At 39.7% G+C, this 13,569-nt stretch overlaps 1 protein-coding gene across 2 annotated transcripts in view; it reads right to left on the bottom strand.

Moving 5' to 3' along the window:
* The window catches only part of KANK1 (KN motif and ankyrin repeat domains 1), a 93,507-nt gene extending 80,219 nt beyond the window's left edge, over positions 1-13,288 (bottom strand). For both annotated transcript variants that reach the window (XM_069881046.1, XM_069881048.1), the window contains exon 1: positions 13,183-13,288. The gene's annotated coding sequence lies outside the window, so the exon portion shown is untranslated. The remainder of the gene's footprint in view (positions 1-13,182) is intronic.
* Between the last annotated feature and the right edge of the window lie 281 nt (positions 13,289-13,569).

Consider the following 13,569-nt stretch of genomic DNA (forward strand, 5'->3'; position numbering starts at 1 on the left):
CAGGACACAAACAGAGCTAATGTCTTTTACAGTTATGTTTCACGTAGTCTTGTATGTACCATAACAGAGAGCCACCTCATGGACACTGCCCGCTACACCCACCCCCAGTACAAGTTCTAGCATCCAAATAAACATCTCCTTTATAAGGCAGACATAAGATAAGTTCCTGCTCCTGCAGAGCTGCCTCAGGGTTTGTGACTTTGGGAACCCTGACCCCAAAACTCTCCTGAATTCCACAACAATTTGACACTTTGGAAAAAAACTCACACAGATAAGCGAGAAAAGTATACCAATAGTTCACTGCCAAAAAGTTTATTTTCTTTCTAAACATGCACTTTTCTATATGCACTGAGTGTTAGAGTCAAGAACAAAATAAATCCTTGCTTCCCAAGAGATGAGGGAAAGCAATCAGATTTAGGGTATATGAATAGCTACTAGTGTACCAGATAGAAGCACATGAAAAACCTCTGCAGGGATTCTAACTCCTCCTGATCACACAGGAGAAAAGGTCATAGGTGCCCAAGATTAACCAGTAGTCAGATGAAAACAGTTTTGATTGGTTACAACAATGAACAAATAAAATTATCCTATGATCTTGTACATGCCTGAAGGTCTGCCCTCTAAGAAACTACATTTACAGACTTAAGTATGGACAACTTCTGTCTCCTAAAATGAAACTGAGTAATTTTACATTCCACTCTCCATTGCATAAGGATTAAAATGCTTTTTGCAATTGCACACTGAAACCGAGCATGCAGAATTTCCCTGAATTCCTCTGTGTGCAGAACACCACACAGCGAACAGCAAAGCAGAAAAGAGTCAAGATAAATTACCAGTGCCATGCATTTCTGCCCATTCCTTAACATAGGTTCTCTCTGATTCCTACTCAATTGATTAACTTCACTCACATGGTAGAAATCTCTTTCATCGGGGAAATTTTCTGCTGAACAGCATGCTGAGTGAGCGCTCACTTTCCAAACCACGCCATTCCTCCTCCCCTCCTTGCCTCTCCAGGGCACAACTATCCAGCCTTGACTTGGACTGGGAAGATTTTCCAGCTGAAGAACCACCTGCTGAAGGAGCATGCTGTATGCAGAATGCACTCACACACCCTGTCTTCTCCATTTTCCCTAAAGAAGACTTTTTGGTACTCCTTTTCCTGTGCACTGCCCCACCCCACTCCAATCTGCTCTTTCTAAAATTCCTTCAAAAATTCCCTCTTTTTTTGTTTTCAATTAATTTCTCTCACAAGGAGGCAGGAGCCATCTGCAACAAAACAACAAATAAAACCCACTACAAAATTCCAATGTTCTCAATGAAGCTTTGTTCTTTTCCAAAGTTATTAATTTCTCTAGTCCAACCATTGTATTTATTGAGGTTTACAAATATATAAACAGCTGTAGACTGTACAGATTAACTGGATATCAACACATTCCCTACTATAAACTATTTTCAACCACATCATTACTACAAACAAACTCTCATAACACACACTTGGCATTTATGAACTACTGACAAACCAAACAGCTTTCATAATTTTAAACCATTTTTTCCCCAATTCCTGCCTGGCCTGTCCAGAGGCAGTTGTTCCCTATCTGAGGGTTTACCCTCCCTGCTGCTAGTAAGGTTTTCTAACTTAGTGAACGGCATACCTCCTCAGTAAAAAATTTCTGTTTCTCCTGCTTTGACCAAGAAGTGTTCCACAGAGCAAGAAGTGTGAAAAATACCATTAAATGAACTTCATCAAAAATGTGGGGAGAAGTGGGGAAGTCATCCCTAGCCACAGAGTAACACTGCACAACTGGGAACTACTTTTAACTTTATTTCTTTCCCCAAAAAATTACTGTAATGGGAGATTAATGAAGTATGATGTATTTCAGGTTTACTTGGATTAAAACGCTACATATTTTTAACTTTCAGACTATTTAGTCTCTTTCTTCTCAGCTTTTTTACAAGATAGTTGCTGCAAAGACATTCAGTATGTTCAATCTTCTCTTTCAAATCCTGTAAGAAAAAACAGAAAACTGTCCCATGGTTCCACAAGACTGGTTTTCCACTATGATCTACACACCATCACAACAAACACTGTACCAAAAAAGTCTTCACAAGTGGAACAGCATTGTGGCTTGCAGTCCTCTCTGAAGTCCTGTTATATCCTGCATATCCATCCTTTCTTCATACCTATATTCTCTTTTTAAAGGCTCTCACATTGCCTTTTTTATGTGGTCCTGTCTGTATATTCATTACTCTTACAGGAAGAGCATACATACCTGGAGATGCAAGATCACAGTTCATAAGTCTCTAGATAACAACTGCTGTCATCAGCTCTTATCTGACATAAATGAATTATCAATATTATCACTCTCACAGAGCCTTTCCAGAAGTACTCTACCCAAGAACAGAAGAATTTGTAGTACTTATATTAGGCAACTGTTAATCGCCAACACAAGAGGAAGCATGCAAGTCAACTTCTGAAGCTCTTTACAGCTGAAATAATGCTTATAAATATTCCTTTCAAAACCTGGGCTTTAGAGCTTTTGTTGCTCATTATTTTAGCTATCTCAAAATTTAAAAAAATAATTACGCATCTTTAAAGCACATACACAAATGTTTACAAAATTAAGTCAAATGCACACGTTCAAAAAATGCTGTGCAGGCAGGTTACCACCACAGCTAGTGTTGGGCTAGTATGAGTTAAGCACATACTCCTCTGAGGACTAAACCTGCTACAGAAGAGATGCTCATGGCTGCAAAGTGAACTAGCAGAAGAAAACTTCTTTTCCTCTCTCTGTTCTTCAGATCACTGTTCATTGCCCATGTACATCCCCAAATTCTTTTGTAAGACTCCTTTGGCCTACAAAATTTTTTGCAGTTGAGCACTTTTTGTCCTAGGTGTCTAAAGAGAAAACCGATTTCCAACACAGTCCAATCAAGTGAATACTGATACATAAAATTGTTTCAGAATGCCTATCAAAAGGTACAATGCCTGAGTAACCCTCCATTCTTTTTAACATAAAAATTGCTTGCTCTGTCCAAAACGAATTTTAAGTTTTACATAAATTACTGAGTTTTATTCCTATCCATTTTCAATTTAAAGCTAAGCCCAGTTAACCAAGATACATTACAATGCATTTAAATCTGTGCTTACCTGCTTAGTCTGATTTCAGCTAAATGAATTTTACAGTCACATTAAAATGCACAGCCAAAAGTTAACTACATATAGACAAAAAAATAATGAGATGCATATTTCTGTTGCAAAGTTACACCAAACCAGCCAAACTCCACCCTGAACAGAAATCCCATCAATTATTATGACTTTGAAGGGCAGCCTCCTGGCTTCTCTATTTCTCCTTAAGACATCAAGAATCCTGCTGAAATAAGTTTTTTTTTCTTCCCTTATAAAGTAGAAGGAAGTTGGTGCTTCATTTTATAATAGAGAATTTGGAGCACAGTGAAGTTAAGTTGACTCGATGTGACAGAGAAATGAGTTTAAGATGGTACTCACAAGTGAGGGGTGACCTTCTTTCCTATAATTTTTAATTTCGCCAGAACAAGCAAGAACTCATCGTTTTCTGAGATTTAAAATTAGATGTCTTGCCACCCTTTTGAATTTGGCATGGAAACTCTTTTACATTGAGATTTTAGAGAAATATTTCAAGCACAGTAGCTATTAGCCTTTCAGCAAGTCAATGACATATTTTCTGTTGACGCTCTGAGGACTGACAGCTACGTTCAGCTGGAAAAACTCCTGTGCTTAAACCTGTCTCACACACCAGTGACACTGCCAGCATCTGAACCTTCATGCTGATCTTTGGGAAGCAATAGTGTGCATCTTCGCCCTTAACCCTACTGATTTATCTCAAGAGGCAGCTGCAGTCCCACACCAGCTGCCACTGTCTGGAAGTAAGGCAGCAGAAGACATCAATACACTTGAGGCCAAGGCAAAGAAAGCAGAGGAAGCTGCAACAAAACCTGCTGAATTCAGTTGTGATTTCTTTCCAAAGTAAACCACAGGCTCCATGTCAAAAGTGGTGACTCCCTAAAAGTTGTACTTGCCTCAAAACTACGTGGGGGACAGTTCATTGGGTTTAAGACACATTAATCCCTATCACTCACGATGCTCCCTTATAATGGAGTTCTCCAGGCTATTCTGCAGCATTGCCTTTCTTACAGGCACACTACAGAAAACTTTCATGAACACAATTTGTCGGGCACAAAATCAAGAAAACAGAAAACAATATAAATAAAATTCTGAATTTTTATTGCACAATATTCCAAGTGTACAAGATCTTGTGTTAAATGAGAGGGAGGAAGGGTGGGGAACCTTGAAAAACAGCTTAGGATCATGCTGGATCCAAACTTTATTATCTCCATTTTCCATTTCAAAGCAAACTTCAGCACTAAAAACCAGATCATGTTTAAGATACTTAAGCTTGCAGTGAGGCAACACATAACTGCTTATTCAATTATTTTGTAGTCAGTTGGAGGCACAACCATTTTCCCAAACATAGCTCAGTTTCTACCTATCCAGCAATTCTTATGCCATTTCTAGCTACATAACCACATTTACTTATACTGCATACAACTTAGCTATATTTGCACTGATGCATATTGGGAAAATTGATGCAACAATGCCTGAGCACCTTCATTAAGAACAGCATAGAAACCAGGAGGAAATGGGGAAGAGAAGGAGAACAGGAAAGAATCCTGAGGCTATATGTGCTATGTATAGCAAGTGGGTGAACACCTTGGCACACTGCATTTCATGGAAACTGCAGGAGCGTTGCCAGCCAAAATGGTTGTTGGAAGAAGATGGTTAAAAGTGTTCTGCCCTCTGCAAAAGAGAAAGGACTCACCAACCTCATTATAGAAAGATAATCAATAGAGGCTTCTAGAAGGACAAAACATGATTAGTTATCATGGTTACAGACATTGGGCAAGGACATAGCTCTACTTAAAGCAAGTTTTGCAGAAAATTCATTACTTCTACAGCTGAAAGTTTGGGCTGGGTATCTAGTAAATCCATTAAATTGACTCATTAACAATCAGTTTCTGTCACTGCAGAACCCTTCAAAGCAGTTAACAGCATTATTATCAATGGTAATTTGCTAAAACCAGCATGTAATTCATTATCCTCATCATCTCTTTCAAATTAGTGGCAGGCACTATTCTGTAAAAACAAAAAGGAGAAGAAACAAGATTTTGTCGACAATGACGTACCTGTGTTGCACAGGATAAGCATGTCTTGCAACCTAGCTGGCAGAAGAGGCGATAGCACTGCAGGCAGCATGAACTACTCCATTCTGCAATAAGCACTACTCCTGCCCAAGACCTCAGCTGGCTGTGTGGCAACGTGCTGCAGATTTCAACAGCAAGGTAATGGGGGCACAAAGGATCTGCGTGACAAGAGACAGGTTTTGCAGCACTGATCAAACCTGAAAGAGGCTGCTGAAGTTTGTACCACCCAAACAAGTTTTATGTATCTTTTTGTACCAAGGGAGAAGAGAAAGAAGAGTTTTCTTTCCCTTATAACCGGTCATGCTTCAACTTGTTATAGACAAAGCACTTAGCGTTATATCCAGATAGGGATGGATGCGACCACACACATTTTACACTCCTGCCCTATGCTTTCAAGAAGAGAATATTTTAGGCAGTACCTGTCAAAAATAGTTGAAGGGTCTCCCCTTGTCCCCCATATACCTTAATTCCTATACTGGAAAAAAACAACCAGTGTCATCTTACGTTTTGAAAAAGTTTAAACGAAACTGGAAAGAAATGGAAGGCTGTCAGATAACTTTTGTTCACAAGTCACTTTGCCTTGCCTCACTGCTCCCCTTGCACTTTGCATTGATATTGATATTGACTCCTAGGAAAAGTCTCTCTGTCGTCCCCTGGGAAAACTAAAAATTTTTTGGTTTTTAAAATCAGCTACTTTCAAGTCCTTTTGCATTTCTGCAAAACTTGCACTGGCTGTATGGGATGACAAAGACTAATTTTATTCCATTGCTTTTTCCTCATATTTTTAAAAGCCATACTTACAGGGGATAAGAAAAATTTTGCTGCATCTCTCCATGTATGTTAAGCCTGCAGAGTTCAATCCATTGAAAGCGGTCTCTTACATCCCACTCTCAAGGTCTCCTGCACCATTGCTTTCTCAAGGGTAAAAAATGTGGGATAGCAGCAAGCAACACTCAGGTGACTTGCATAGATTTAATTGTATTAAAGCACTTTTGCGTTCATTAGACTACTTCTGATTGACTTCCAGGGGGGTAAATTAAGAGGTCAGATTTCTGCAGAGAATATCTGGACGCAGAACAGGAGAATGCATCCCTACCGTACTTCATGATGTTTCCTCATCTTACAGTTTCTTATTACAGTTGCCACTAACAATGCCAGTGAAAGCTGCTCTTTTAAACAAACACCAGAAACAAAGAATTTTCAAAACTGTTTCACTATTACAATATACTTGTTTCAGAAAAAAATATACACACAGTCTTGGACTCCAAGACCACCTGAACAGAAGAAAGTTGTAACAAAGCCAGAATTGTAGTACTATGGCTTAATCTGTCCTTCTGTACAAAATCACAAACAGATGGACATTTTCTCCAAAACCAAAAATGAAGGCATGTTCAAAGTCCACTTGCTTGTATTTTCTTTAAGATCAAATCAAAGGTATCATCTCCAACCAGCCCATAGTTTTTAGATGCTTGTCTTACACCTGAATTTCATAAACACTTACAGTACAGGAAAATTTTCCAGTTTGATGAAATCAAGTGAATTATCATACACCTATCGCATAGCCTACAGAAAACATTTTGTTCCCCTTCCATGACAGCTGCCTATGCATCAAGCAAGTCACAAAATTCATGATCTTGGATATCAAAATAGTCTGCTTCAAGATGCTGAAGCCTTCATTTAAATCCTCACAGCCTCAAGACCCCTTTAAGATAAATTTTATACTAGCAGTGAAGGAGTTAGAGATTTACAAGGTCAGTAAGAATTCATAACTTAGCATTTTAATAATTCATAACCACTATACTTGATTTACCCCACAATTTCCATCAGAAAATGTAAAAATTTTGAAGAATGAGTTATTTTCAATGTAAATCTCCAGCAAGCCTCTGCCCATCATGTTAGTCCTTTCTCCGCTACTTTCCATGGGGAGGCAGAAGAACTACCCAACCGGTTTAATTGCTTCATTACTTAATGACTTCTTACTTAAAACGCTATAAATATATGGAAAGCTAAACTAATCAACAGCAATTCTTCATGGAATAAAGAAAACCATAAACATTCATACAGCTAGTGAAGATCAACTATATTTGTACTCTTTGCTACCCTAACACTTTTACAAAGGAAGGAAAAAATTACCTGTAGAAGTTTGGAGTGCTTCTACCAAAGTATACGCACACATATAAAACAGGAAAATAAACAATTCCATATTCAAATACATAACCTTTTTGCAACAAATTGTTATTCTAACACAGACAAGGGAATGTACAATCTGTAGGAAGCTACCATTCCAGATATTATAGCTTAAATTGAACCTTCAGTGTTGGACATCTGTTAGGAATACTAAGCCTTTACTATTTTTGCTGATAAGGGTTGGGGTTTTATTTTCCTTATTTATTTATTAATTTTCAGTGTGTTCAGCAGCTCATTGTGCCTTGGTTCAACGAGAGGGAAAGAACTGTTTAGTTTACAGCACAGTTTTAAATGCAAATAATATTCAGTAGACTCTCTAGTCATCCTAAGTGTCAACAGGAAAAAAAAAGCTTGACAAATTTAAGACTGTTGAGATTTTTCATAAACTTTGAAGGAACACTGAAATTACAAAGCATGTCTAACTCACTGTAAAGCATTTTCTCTAAGCATATGCTAAATTATGTATATTAAAGGATTTTTTAAAAATCTACAATGACACTATGGCCCATTTTCCATTTCTAAATATTTGTGACAATTTAAAAATTCCTGTTTTCTGCCTACAGTAAAAAATACTGTTTGCTCAGTCCTCCTAGAAATTAAGTTAGTTTCTACGCCATGGAAACATTTCCATTAGATTTAGTAGCACTGAAGAAAAAGCAAGCTTTCACCCTCACACAAATCAAAATTCAGGAGGAAGTTCAGAGTTCAAAATGAAGAGATATTTTACTGCCAATAGGGGAAAAAAAGTCTTAACAAATCAGCCAGCTGTTGCACTAACAACATCAAATAAAGAAATTGTGGAGCTTATTCTACCCTTTATCAATAATGCATGGCTGCGCACAGACAATTTATAGCTGTTTTCCATCACTGGGTATTGTGTACTACTAAATTAAGTCTACAAAATTCAAGGACAGTCCACCCACACAGCTACTGTAAGCCAGCCAGGCCACTTTGAATAAATATTTTAAAGGCATAAAGTGAGTTTTATTAGCATGCTGAGCCACAGTTCCTAGTGGACAAAGCCATCTCCTTTGAAAAAGTAAAAGTAAATTTGCAGAAGGAGAGACGAGTTACTCTTGTGCCATAAAAGCAGAGAAATAGCAAAATGGGGGGGGGGAAATCTACATATACTGCAACTACTCTAACTCCTGAATTTAAGATTAAAATACAAAGCAATAAAATTTACCTGTCCTACTTGAAATTGATTGTCAGTCTCAGAAAATCCTGAGAGAGATGCTGAACACGTCACATTGTGACAGCAAAACTGCTAAAAAACCAAAGACAGTTTTATCGGTTTTGTTTACATTTGGGTGGCTCCAAAAATTAATAGCAGTATTTTTTAATCCTTCACAAGTCACACAAATCAGAAAAGCATGCTCAAGGCTCTCACCAAGTTAAAGAACTGAGTTTCGTAATGAAACTGCCTTAACAACATTTATGGGACCAGTAAACAAGGTAGAGGTAGGGTCCCTCCACAAGCCAAATTAACCAAGAGATGGTACGCCACAAGCTGGCTGCTTTTGGCCAGTCCACTGCTTCCTCCCAGAGCAGTCCCAGAACTGGAATGCCTGAGACACAAGGAAGCATCAAGGAACTTGGACCAAATGAGCAGGTAACCAGCAAAAGGATGCAGCTACCAGGTCTGCTCATCTGAATTGTAGCCAGATTCTGCTTTGCTGGTGGCCGGTGTGCCACCTCGGTCCTCTACCTGGTATCTCACTAGCTTGGCTTCAGGTGTGAAGTCAGGTGTATCCCCAGCCACAATGTGATCGGCAGCAGCACCACCAGGAGGTGCGTTTGGGTCATGCTGCAAACTTCTGCTGCTGTTTATTTTACAGTTGTGCTGCTCTACTTCCCTCAAAAAATACTGGCAAGTATATAAGCAGAGCACCACTGCAGTTAGACCCTTCAGGTGTCTCTGCTAACTGGCATGACAATATGATGTCCCTACATGGAAAACCTACTTTCATACAATGTGGAAAGGTGGAGGATGTAGTGCAGCATGACTGGGCAGCTTGATTAATTTGTGGTGTATTTAAGGACAATCACAGCAAAAAGCAGGAAGGATTCAATAGACAGGACATAAGCCACATCCATTATAAGTTGGTCAAGTGGAAATAGCTGGCCAAATAAAAAAAAAACAAACCCCAAAAAAACACATGACTGATTTTATTGCACAGGTATGGAGAGAACACCCCCCCCAACACCTATCAGTAGTACGTGGATTTGCAGACACCTTTAATTTTCTAGCTAATTGTTGTAACACGGTAGAGCAAAGTTTAACCTCACTTACAATAGATGTGCTTTCTCAGACTCCCTTTGCAGATGCAACTATCTCCTCTACCTCTGAAGCCAATTACTCACTGCGTAAAAGTCTGATTTAAACGCTTCAGCAAGCCCAGAAAATTCAGGAAGTGAAGAGCCAGAAGTTACTAAATCTTCTCACTACATTTATGTGCCAGGGCAATCAACCCCCAGCCTTTGATGAAGTTGCTTCACCCTTGCGAAAGCTGAATCTGTCTTCTCTGTCCTACAGGCAGAAACTACCCTAAATTAAGTTATACTGAATTTAGTCATGTTGTTTTTACAAAATCTTCAAAGTTTAAGATGAACAGAAATCTAAAACCCCATAATTTTAAGACTTAGCTAAGAAATGCAACTGCTGGGTATTTGTATTTAATCTGTCAGAAGTGCAAGGTTTTTTTTTTGGAGGGTTGGTTGGGGTTTAATAGGTTGATTTCCTGCTGTGAAAATCAGAAAGCTACTATTTTGAATTCTGATGATATCTGAGTAAAATCCTCGGCTAAATCAAGGCTACAGGACACAGCTTTAAGAAAGCTTGAACAATCCCACTGAAGAAACCTTGACTTTATACCTAGAAATTAATTTTAATAAGCATGCTGTTCATTTCATGTTGTGAAAGCCTGCACTCCAATTAGAAGCGGACTGCTTTAATTACCTGCACAGGGATCACATTCAGTGAAGTTCAGAGATGCACAAAATGTTCTCAGGCCCTCTTCACAGAGCACATCGCTCCAGTAGAATGTTGGCTTTGCAACTCACATGCTAAGTACTGAGGTGGTCACATTAGTATTTCAAAGTAGTGGTTGTCTGTATAAATGTAAAATGGGATGCCTTGAGCACAACAAAGCTTTACTATACTACATACAATAATAGACATACAATCTTCAAACACTGTATTTTTATTAAAAGAAATTTGGTCTACTTCTCCAACGACCTGCTAATTAATAGCCCCAGCACACTGAGGTTTAATTTGCAGTACCTCTATTCAGGGACAGCTATTGCCATTAATGCCTATATTCTCCTCTCCTTTGCAACACCAAGTTACAACCCAGCACTACTCATATGTACAGTGGAACGCTTTGCTACACCACTCAGTGTAAGGGCATGCAAAAAAGGTATGTATGTATGTATACAACATGGGATATAGTTAAATTCAGAACACCTAAGAAACTTACCCCTTCATCCTGCTCTTCTCTGTAGTCACAGCCTTGTAACAAGAGCTGACACAGGAGCTGCCTTTACTGTCCAATTCTTGGCAATTGTACATGGTGCTTCCATGCTTTCTGCAGAGGGCCTAGGTAGCTGGCAATTGTCACTGCTTTGCCTCCTAGACAGCAGATACAAGTCTGCTCTGTTTTCCAGTCTTATTGTACTCATGCTCTTCCACTGTCTACATGGGTTTCGTTATAACCTCCTCCAATCTTCTTCATCTCATACCCTGCACAGAGACCCATGCACTCCACCAGATATGCAGACTGTGAATACACATTTACTGACACCTGCTGCAGTACACCAGGCAGTCAGGTCTAGGAACCTGCATGAGCAACCCGAGAGTCACTCTATACACATATCCATGTCACCTTTGCTTAAAAGCCCATGCTTGGCTGAGGGGGCACATTTCTACAGCCAGGTCATGGCCCTGGCACACAGCCACACACAAACTGGGACAAGCCTAGCCCCAGTGATAAGTTTCCTTATTTAGCCTTTTCTAGGCATTTCTTCTCCCTGCCAGGTACAGCCTAGCCTCAGGGCCCAGAACCAGTCATGGCTGCTTTCCTCCCAAATCCTGTACAAAGCACTTTGCCACCAGAAAAGACTAAATTCACCCACAAATGCTCTTCCTGGTGTAAAGAAGGAGTTCCAGAAAAGCAGAAGCCCTGGTACACCTGAGTAAAGAAGAGCATCCTGCACTGTTCTGTGTAACTCTTGCAGAGCAAGAGGTGGGGCTGGGACAGTCTGTGAAACCAGGAACCACTCCTAGGAGTAAAAGCCCAGGGCTGATTTGAAGAGTGCTAGCATGAGGTCTGCAGTGGAAGTGCAGAGAGGCTCCCCAGTCACAGCAGCTTGCCGCAGGTGCATTGCACCACCCTGTGCCCCCTCTCTGAACTGAGTTTTGCACGAGAGCCAAAGGACAGTCAGCGGAGTCTGGTTGTGTGCACATACACACACACAACTCACTTAAATGGCAAGTTCAGTGAGTAATGAAGAAAGGGAGATCTTCTTTACCACGCTTGCTGCATTTCATGGTTTGGGAGGAACAGTTAGTGTCCCTGAATCTTTTGGCTCACGAGACCCAGTAGTCCTCTACCTGTCCCAACAGCTGTCAGCAATTCAAGGCCACATCTGTAACCACAAGACTTACTCCACACAAAATCTAAACAAATTGTCTCCCACTGCTTGGTTGCACTTCCATTAAAGCAGCAGAAGAAGCACGAGACAAGAGTTAATCTGCAGTAAGCTTCCCTATATAGTGGGAATGGCCAAAAAACTAAATCTTTGCTCTTCAACAGGAGTGAAGTTTTATGTGTGTCATATCTCTCACCTATACTCGCAGTATACTGCAGTCTACATAAGGTGGGTAGTGACAACTAATAAAAGGAAAAAAAACCAGGAGCCTGCTGCCACTTCCAGCAGCCTGCTGCCACTTCAAACCTAGTGTAGTCCAAAAGCCAGTAGCAAAGAGAACGTTTACATGGGGACTATCCACCTGGATTTGGTTTATTACGGATGTAATTCACACACTCCCTTTAGTGTTGCTCCTAACCCAACTTGTATCTTCGTACAGGAACATTTCTGCACAGCCCTGTTCTGTCAGCACACTTACACCCAGCCTGGTCACCAAAATGATTTTGCAGCAAGAGGAGGTGATGCTGTGCAGTGGGCATTGCTTCTCTACAACTTGGAGACAGAAGGAAGTAGCAGCACTACAGTACGGTGGACAACTGGGCTTTGAATCCAAGAGATGGGTACAAAATATGGGTAATTAACTAATGAAAATGATGGTGGCAGCTGCTCTAGTCAAAGCAGAAGGGTCACTTTTCTATCTACAAGTACATTTAATTTCTACAGTCCTCATTTTCTTACCCATTATATTTTCCTGGTGAAGAACTTGCTTCAGCCTGATACCTAATAGGCACTGAAGACTAAATCTCTTTACTAATAAAGCTTTATTAACATAGAGATGGATGACTAAAGCATTCCAAAAGAAAGGTATACAAGCACTTAAGAGCGGAGAATCTGTGATTCAGGAAAAGAAACCAAGTTGTTCCTTTACTGTATTGATTTTTACCTTACTGAAGTCAGTGAATTTAACTAACAGATACTCGTAGTCAGTCCAGCCTAAGACTTTGCATTAGTATGGTTTATTACAAAGAAACACCTGGGGTTGGGACACTCCATGCATCCACGGCTATTCTCTTCCAGCTGCCCCTTGAAAAAGAAGTTACAACTTACCTTAAAGCATGTAACAGTAGTGCCAGTCCTAGGCTTTCCTTTAGGCCTTTTTAAAAGATCAGAAATACTGCAGAAATTTCAGCTAGTTCAATGCTTCAGCATTTGAGTCATCCTAAAAGAAGAGAAATAAAAAAGCACTAATTAGTCATTGTACATGTTGGGCAATATATCATCACATGCTTAAAACTGCTGATGTAAAGCCATGCTGCTAAACAATAATGAAATTACCAACAACTAGAAATATGAAAGGCTACCTCAGTTTTTGCTTCAAAGGTGAAACGCACGAGCAATATTTTGGTTAAGCACCCTGAAAAGAAAGTATGCATCTTGCAACAGGTATTCATCATCAGGTATATGTTTCTGCCTTCTCAATTTAAATCCTCTTCC

Source organism: Phaenicophaeus curvirostris, chromosome Z, assembly GCF_032191515.1.
Source record: "Phaenicophaeus curvirostris isolate KB17595 chromosome Z, BPBGC_Pcur_1.0, whole genome shotgun sequence".
Classification (NCBI taxonomy): Eukaryota; Metazoa; Chordata; class Aves; order Cuculiformes; family Cuculidae; genus Phaenicophaeus; species Phaenicophaeus curvirostris.